This window comes from Triticum aestivum, chromosome 4D (genome assembly GCF_018294505.1).
Source record: "Triticum aestivum cultivar Chinese Spring chromosome 4D, IWGSC CS RefSeq v2.1, whole genome shotgun sequence".
NCBI classification, from domain to species: domain Eukaryota; kingdom Viridiplantae; phylum Streptophyta; class Magnoliopsida; order Poales; family Poaceae; genus Triticum; species Triticum aestivum.
The window spans coordinates 113,957,970-113,966,611 of NC_057805.1; the positions used below are offsets into that span (position 1 = coordinate 113,957,970).

General features: G+C 46.7%; 1 long non-coding RNA gene across 2 annotated transcripts; it reads left to right on the forward strand.

Annotated features, from left to right (window-relative positions):
* The first annotated feature begins 425 nt into the window (after window positions 1–425).
* Window positions 426–3,310, forward strand: LOC123099762 (uncharacterized). 2 transcript variants are annotated; one of them, XR_006448228.1, is made up of 3 exons: window positions 426–753; window positions 834–1,105; window positions 3,216–3,310. It is a non-coding gene; the product is annotated as an uncharacterized lncRNA (long non-coding RNA). The 2 variants fall into 2 exon arrangements; XR_006448227.1 differs by lacking the exon at window positions 3,216–3,310 and adding an exon at window positions 1,902–1,952.
* The last annotated feature ends 5,332 nt before the right edge of the window (window positions 3,311–8,642 follow it).

The window sequence follows — 8,642 nt, forward strand, 5'->3', positions numbered from 1 at the left end:
ACACTTGCACGCGCCCGCGGCACCTCCGACATAGTATTTTATAAGTGACCAGAAAATGTTCTCGGAATGGGATGAAAGTTGGAGTGCGGTGTTGTTATGTTGTCGGTAGGCCGCCTGCCAAGTTTCATCGCATTCGGAGTCCGTTTGACGCCCCAAGGATAACTATAGCGGTAGTATAGCCGGTCTTTTTGTCGGACGTTTTCGGTCTCTGGAAACCGTGCCGGGCCGCATCTCTCTTCTCTCTTCTCTCTTCTCAACCCAATGCCTTCTACACAGCCCTTTAGCCCACCTACACTACCATACGTTTCAGACCGTCCGATCAAGATCAAATGATCCGAAAGCGGACTAGTTCCCCTAACCCTAGACCCCCCTACCCTATTTAAGCACCCTCCCTTCCAAATTTGGGCATTCCTAGTCAAAACCCTAACCCCCTAGCCCTCCTTCCTCAGATCCGGCGCTGCCACCTTGAAATTCGCGTCAAACCGCTGCCCCGCCGCCACTTGTCACCTCCCCGTAGGCCAGCGCCGCCGCCAGCCTCGCCCTCCACCTCTCCCTACTTGCCACGTGGCCCCTACCCGCTCCCTCCGCCGCGGCCCTGCGAAGCCCGCGGGAGGCCCGCCCGGGCCCGACCGTATCGCTCCCCGCAAACTACATCGCCCCGAGCTCCAGATCGGGAGAGGAGCTCCCGATCCAGAGCCCTCGCCAACCTGTCGTCGCATTCCTCCGCGCCGCCATGCCAGAACCCCGCCACTGGTAAGCAGCGCGCCGCCGCGCCCCTTCTCCTCCTTCCTCCCCTCGGTTCCACTCACCTCGCTCCCTCCTTTTCCCCGCAGGGATCCGTCGCCATCGCTCTAGTCGGAGAGGGCCTAGAGCTCGCCGGCGCCGGAAATGGGTCCCCGGAGCCAGATCCGGCCTCTACCACTCCGGATCTGCCAACCCTGTGCGTTGGACCTCGCCGGAGTCGCGCCAAACCGCCGTCGTCATCCTGCCTCGTTCGGTGCAGCCTCGTCGCGCCCTCCTGCCTGTGTTGACCGAGGCCGCGCCAGGCCCAGATCCAGCGCGCCCCTTTCCGGCCTCTCTCCACCGGCCGGGCCAAGGCCCATGGGTGAGGACGCGCCCAAGCCCCTCTCCTGTTCATTGTTGGGCCAGCTAGATTCGGCCCAATGCGTGTTTTTTTTTCCTCTGTTGCGAATTTAGATTTTATCCAGAGAACGCCGTTTTACAGAAAAGTCCCTAGAGTTCATGCATTAAATAACTCATCAACCGTGCATCATATTAAAATGTTTTATATATGTAACTTGCTTAGAATTTTGCCTAGTTTCATAATATACCACTTTCATCCATGTTAAAAATGTTTAAATTGCTGTTTGTTTAAATTTGCTCAAATGCCATGTTAAAATGATTTATTTCATAACTTAATAACTGTAGCTCCAAATTTAATAAACTTTATATGTAAATGGGGTGGAAAAAAGCATAGTTTAACATGGTGCCATTACTTTGCATGTTTAGCAACTATAAAATATGGTTTAGAGCAGAACAATACCAAATTCATAATATGCATATGAGGAATTTTCCGAACTTCTTGCTTGTTGTTCCGACCTCATTTAAACTTGCCTATATAGGTAGTTTTATTATGTTTCACCCCTTGCCATGTTTAACGACATTTAATAGTGTTGGGTACCTAACCGGGAGTGAACTAAATAATCGAATGTGGTGTTTCGTCAACATGCATCTTGTTACATGTTGGGCTCCACTTAACTTGTAGTTTTGTTTGTGCACTTTGCCATGCCATGCATATTTAAACCGGACATGCATCATCCTTGGTTGTGCATCATGCCATGTTTATGCTTGTTGGTTTACCATGTTGTTTGCTCTTTTCCGGTGTTGCTTCTTCTTGTTAGTTCCGGTAACGTCGCGTTTGTGAGGATCCGTTCGACTACGTCCGTTTGTCTTCTTCATGGACTCGTTCTTCTTCCTTGCGGGATTTTAGGCAAGATGACCATACCCTCGATATCACTTCTATCTTTGCTTGCTAGTTGGTCGCTCTATCGCTATGTCATGCTACCTATCACTTGTTCATCATGCCTCCCCTATTGCCATGTCAAGCCTCTAACCCACCTTCCTAGCAAACCATTGTTTGGCTATGTTACCGCTTTTGCTCAGCCCCTGTTATAGCGTTGCTAGTTGTAGGTGAAGTTGAAGATTGCTCCATGTTGGAACATGTTTGGGATATCATATTACCTCTTACTTAATTAATGCATCTATACACTTTGTAAAGGATGGAAGATTCGGCCTTTTGCCTGGTGTTTTGTTCCACTCTTGCCGCCCTAGTTTCCGTCATACCGGTGTTATGTTCCTTGATTTTGCGTTCCTAACGCGGTTAGGGTTATGGGACCCCCTTGACAGTACGTTTTGAATAAAACTCCTCCAACAAGGCCCAACCTTGGTTTTAACATTTGCCACCTATACCTTTTCCCTTGGGAGTCGCGCTCTCGAGGGTCATCTTTATTTTAACCCCTCCGGGCCAGTGCTCCTCTGAGTGTTGGTCCAAAACAGAGCCACTTGCGGTGCCGCCCCTAGGCAACTTGGGGTATCTTCGGTTATCGTACGTAGTGTTCATCCGGTGTGCCCTGAGAACGAGATATGTGCACCTCCTATCGGGATTTGGCGGCACAGTCGGGCGGTCTTGCTGGTCTTGTTTTACCATTGTCGAAATGTCTTGTAACCGGGATTCCGAGTCTGATCGGGTTGTTCCGGGAGAAGGAACATCCTTCGTTGATCGTGAGAGCTTGTGATGGGCTAAGTTGGGACACCCCTGTAGGGTATAAACTTTCGAGAGCCGCGCCCGCGGTTATGTGGCAGATGGGAATTTGTTAATATCCGGTTGTAGAGAACTTGACACTTAACTTAATTAAAATGCATCAACCGCATGTGTAGCCGTGATGGTCTCTTTTCGGCGGAGTCCGGGAAGTGAACACGGTTTGAGTTATGTTTGAACGTAAGTAGTTTCAGGATCACTTCTTGATCACTTGTAGCTTCACGACCGTCGCGTAGCTTCTCATCTTACTCTTACTTGCGTATGTTAGCCACCATATTTGCTTAGCGCTTGCTGCACTCTACCTCATTACCTTGCCCCTACCCATAAGCTTAAATAGTCTTGATCTCGCGGATGTGAGATTGCTGAGTCCTCGTGACTTACGGATACTTTCAAACAGTTGCAGGTGCCGATGATACCAGTGTAGGTGACGCTACCGAACTCAAGTGGGAGTTCGACGAGGACCTTGGTTGTTACTATGTTTCGTTTCCTGATGATCGGTTGTGAGGCCCAGTTGGGACGATCGGGGATCTAGCATTTGGGGTTGTCTTCTTTTATTTTGGTTCCATAGCCGGACCTTGATTGTACTCTGGATGATGTATGTTTAACTTGTTATTTGTGTGAAGTGGCGATTGTAAGCCAACTCTTTATCCCTTTCTTATTCAGTACATGAGATTATGTAAAGATTACCCCTCTTGCAACAAAACCACAATGCAGTTATGCCTCTAAGTCGTGCCTCGACACGTGGGAGATATAGCCGCATCGTGGGTGTTACAAGTTGGTAATTAGAGCCATCCCCGACTTAGGAGCCCCCTGCTTGATCGAACCGCTGACGTTGTTGAGTCTAGAACAAAATGTTTTGAGTCTTAGGATTATATATATCGGAGAGTGGGATTCTTTTTACTCCTCAGTCCCTTCGTCGCTCTGGTGAAGCCTCCTGACGTAGATGTTTTGACTTTCCTCTCCTCAAATTTCATGAACTTTTTTTAGGATCATGTGGGTATCTTGGAATTGTTCTGATATTCTTGTGACGAGAAGATTGTTCTTGGTGCCTCCTGACAGTTAGGGGTTGTGGCAGTGTCCTGGGGAGTTGAGCTCCGAGGTGTTGTCGTCACAATTTTATCATTGCAGTTCTGGAATACCTGAGTTTCGTCGACATCGAAAATCTCTTTTATGCAGTTGTTGGTGAGATAACCTCGACGTCATCCAGTACTGGGGTGGGAGTTCAGGAGTATTGCCATAACTCGTATAATGGATGCTTTTCGAAGGTTGAGGTACACGATTTCCGGAGTTTTCTTGGTTATGTGTTGATTGATGGATACAGCTGGATGTAGGGATTGTTTAGTTTGGGTGAGATATATTGCTTCCCGTGTATCCCCAACACCAGATTGCATAACCAGAAATTTTCGGGAGTTAATAGGTGGGAATTCAAGTAGTTACCTAGGATATCTTTTCGACAAATGCATGATATGAGATTGGGGTTCGACGTCTAGTGGTCCACCTATCCACGGTTGGTTTTACAGTGGTCTCGTTGTGTCTTAAAGAGTCCTTGGCTATGCTGACTCAGGGACACTTCGTATGTCATGTGCACAGCCTTGTACATGATGGTGCTGTACGATCGAGCCCGTGTGGGCCCCACCACGAAAACTTCGGACGAAATCTCTACCATATGTTTGTTCCGGCTTATTCTGCAAGCTAATCCTTTGTTTTGTTTTGAGTTGTGGTATTCGAGTTGCTTCAAAGTCAAGTGTTGATTCCATACCTTTCCTAAGCGGTGTTCGCATATTTCTTTATGGATACTAATCCTTCTTGATTGTCGAGATTGTCTTGTCAATCCTTTTCAACCGGTGTTTTCATCTTCAAGTTATTCCTTCCACTTCATCCTTGGAAGATCAACTCTCATCTTCTCAACGGTGTCATTTCCCCATCCCCATTTATTTTTCTTTCCGACCCTCCCGCCCTTTTGTTCACAGAGTCTGAAGTCGCTAATCGAGTATCCTTTTATTCATGCCGAATGGTCATGCCAATTCTTTTCCAACCGGTGTGCTTCTCTTCAAGTGGATCCGATCATTTTCAACATCCGCAAGATCAACTCTAAGTTTTCTCAACGGTGTTTGTTTCCTCCGTCCCAAGTTGTCTTTGTTTTCCCGCCCTCCCACCCCTTTTTCTTCAAGGACTCAGATTTCTTAATCAAGTATCCATCTTATGGATGTGAAGACTCTTCATTCTTTTCTTTCAATGTTCTTATCCGGTGATTGTCATGAAGATGGTCAGAAGTTTCAAGTTCATCATTCTTCATTCTCTTTCTTCTCCGGTGGTCTAAAATCAAGCTTTCGGTGTTGACCATATCCCTTTCGTCCTTTCATATGCTTTGTTATGCCGGTGCACCTCTTAATCATTAACCTCTCACTTTTCATTTGTATCTGGAGTGCTGAAGATATCTCAGAAGATTCATGTTTCCAATTTTAATCCATTCAAGCTATTTGGAGATAATTATCTCATGCAAGCCATTTAATTCAACCGGCACAATCTCTCTTTAAATTGTTCAACGGTGTATCTTTTGAGTGGGCCATAACCCACAGGTCTTTTCCCAGGATCTTACCTAACTCTTCTAATTTTCCGAAGTTATTCTCGAATTCCTTTCAAAGTTTGACGTAAGAATGAACTATCATCAGTCAAATGTCTCTCTCCAAGTTCGCTTTCATATTCTTTTCATCGTTGGTTCAACCTTTTTATTCTTCATTACGGAGTGCCTCAACAATTCATGGTGGTGTTTCTCGTCGTCATTCTCGGATTTTGAAGACCGAAGAAGAGTTTCTCTTCAATCATATTTGTTCTCTTGAAGATTCATGGTTCTAGCTTGATGCCATCCTCTCATAATTGTTTTCGATTGTAAGAATTCTTTTCACCCATCCGGAACAATTCAAGAGTCTTTTCAGTTTGATTCTCCGAAGGCCATCATTTCGGGTTTATTCATTTTCAGCTTTCAGCTCTCATTCTCCAAATCTTAACGGTGGCTTGTTCAATATTCCTCTTCCTATGTTCTCATATTAATTTACTCGTTCTTTCAATCCTACCGCTGGTTCGCTGAAGAACTTCCCAAGTTTGCACTATATCTCTCTTAATCCTTTCTACGAGAATAAGAAGTATGCCAAATCTGTTGCTTGTCATCAATCAAAATTGGTGAAGGATACACATAACGTAATTCTTATTATTGTTTCATCCAAGTGATCTAGTTTCTTCTTTCCAGAGTGTTCATCATGTCACATTTCGTGGTTCGAGATGCTTCATCTTTTCTTTTCCGGAGTTCCAAGCTTCCCGTTTTATCTCGTCGCGAAGCTCCATCTAAATCATCGCAAGGCTTCACCTTGTGTTTTCAACTTCTCTTCCTTTTATCATCCTTTTATTACCGGAGTTCTTCTTGGAGGTTCTACAGGGTGGTTCGCTAAAGATTCTTTTCATTCTTCAATTGTTCTTCAAGTTTTCTCTCGAAGTTAAGATCCACCAAGCTATACTCTAAAATAAACATGGTGCCCAACACATGTTTTGATTGAGGAGTTCAAGCCTTCTTTGTATTGCATTCTGAAGTGCAGTTCTTCCTATCTTATCTTTTGAGGTGGTGTTATGTCATTCTTGATAATTTCCCTTCGTGTTTCATGATTCACAAATACCAAGAACGACATATTCTAAATCCATCATTTTCTCATCGTTTAGGAGATCTTTCCAACTAATCAATCTCTTTGTTGGAATTATCTTGGGTTATATTTCACCTAAAGCCTTCCATTGGGAATGCTGCTATTATGGTGTGTATCTATGATCCAAGTTTTCTCTTTATTATCTTGGTGAAGAAGTTTTCATCTCTTTATCGTTCTCCACCAACCAATTGTTTGCGTTAGTGGTAGAATTTCACCTAAAGATCTGAGAGGGTTTTCATAAGCCCACGAGTTTCACATCTTGTCGTTGTTGATTATTCAACAACTCCGTTCAACCCTTCCTTGTAATGTTACTCTTCCAAGTTTACTCTTTCTTCTCCGTCCATTTAATTCCATTCTTTCATTTCAACCGGAGGCTTTGTGATGTTGCACTCTTTGACCCATCATTCCATTTTTGTCAAAGATCATGTTATTTCCTTTGCTTAGCCATTCAAACGGAGTGTCGTGTCCTCTTTTCAAGTATCCTCTCATCCTGTCAAGATCATGTTCAATTCCTTCCATTTACAGTCGGAGTGCTGTCCAAATTATATCATTATTATTCCTTCTCTATCTTGTTTTAACCGGAGTGTTGTGTCTATCAATCCTCTTCTAACCGGAGTGTCATCCAAGTGCTTTCATTTTGCCAAGTTCATATTCTATGCCTTCCATTTCCAACCGAAGTGTTGTCGTAATTGGTCTTTATCGTTCCTTGTACATCTCGTTTCAACCGGAGTGCTTGCAAGTACTTGTCCATTGTAACCCTTTTCTAATGTCTTTCAACCTACAAGGTTCCCGTAATGTTCCTTGTTCCTCTTTTCTAATGGAGTGTTTTCAACTTTGTTCATCTTCGTTGTATTCTTTTTGTCAATTTGTTCAACATCGCAAGGTTCTTTGGTTTCACTCGTTTGTCAAAGAAGCAACTTAGTTTTACCTCTTCTCTTCCTCTTCCGTTTCTCTCCGGTGTCATTCTTAGATCTCGGGACGAGATTCTCTCGTAGTGGTGGAGTGTTGTAAAGCCCCGAGACCGATGCACCAGGTGCTCCCAGTTATTCGCCATCGTTGCCATGTTTTTCTGCTTGCGTGTTGCATTTTGCCATGTCATCATGTGCATTGCATCATCATGTTTTCAAAACTTGCATCCGTCCGGTTTTCCCCAGTTCTCTCCCTTGTCCGTTCTGAGCCCAAACACACTTGCACGCGCCCGCGGCACCTCTGAAATAGTATTTTATAAGTGGCCGGAAAATTTTCTCGGAATGGGATGAAAGTTGGAGTGCGGTGTTGTTATGTTGTCGGTAGGCCGCCTGCCAAGTTTCATCGCAATCGGAGTCCGTTTGACGCCCCAATGGATAACTACAGCGGCAGTATAGCCGGTCTTTTCGTCGGACGTTTTCGGTCTCTGGAAACCGTGCCAGGCTGCATCTCTCCTCTCTCTTCTCAGCCCAATGCCGTCTACACAACCCTTTAGCCCACCTACACTACCCATATGTTTCGGACCGTCCGATCGAGATCAAATGATCCGAAAGCGGACTAGTTCCCCTACCCCAGACCCCCTACCCTATTTAAGCACCCTCCCTTCCAAATTTGGGCAGTCCTAGTCAAAACCCTAACCCCATAGCCCTCCTTCCTCAGATCCGGCGCTGCCACCTCAAAATCCGCGTCCAACCGCTGCCCCGCCGCCACTTGTCGCCTCCCCGCAGGCCAGCGCCGCCGCCAGCCTCGCCCTCCACCTCTCCCTACATGCCACGTGGCCCCTGCCCGCTCCCCTCCGCCGCGGCCCTGCGAAGCCTGCGGGAGGCCCGACCGCGTCGCTCCCTGCAAACTGCATCGCCCCGAGCTCCAGATCGGGAGAGGAGCTCTCGATCCAGAGCCCTCGCCACCCTGCCGTCGCATTCCTCTGCGCCGCCACGCCGGATCCCCGCCGCCGGTGAGTAGCGCGCCGCCGCGCCCCTTCTCCTCTTTCCTCCCCTCGGTTCCCCTCACCTCGCTCCCTCCTTTTCCCCGCAGGGATCCGTCACCACCGCTGTAGCCGGAGAGGGCCTAGAGCTCGCCAGAGCTTCACCGGCCCTTGCCGTCGCCGGGAATGGGTCCCCGGAGCCAGATCCGGCCTCTACCACTCCGGATCCGCCCGTCCCGAG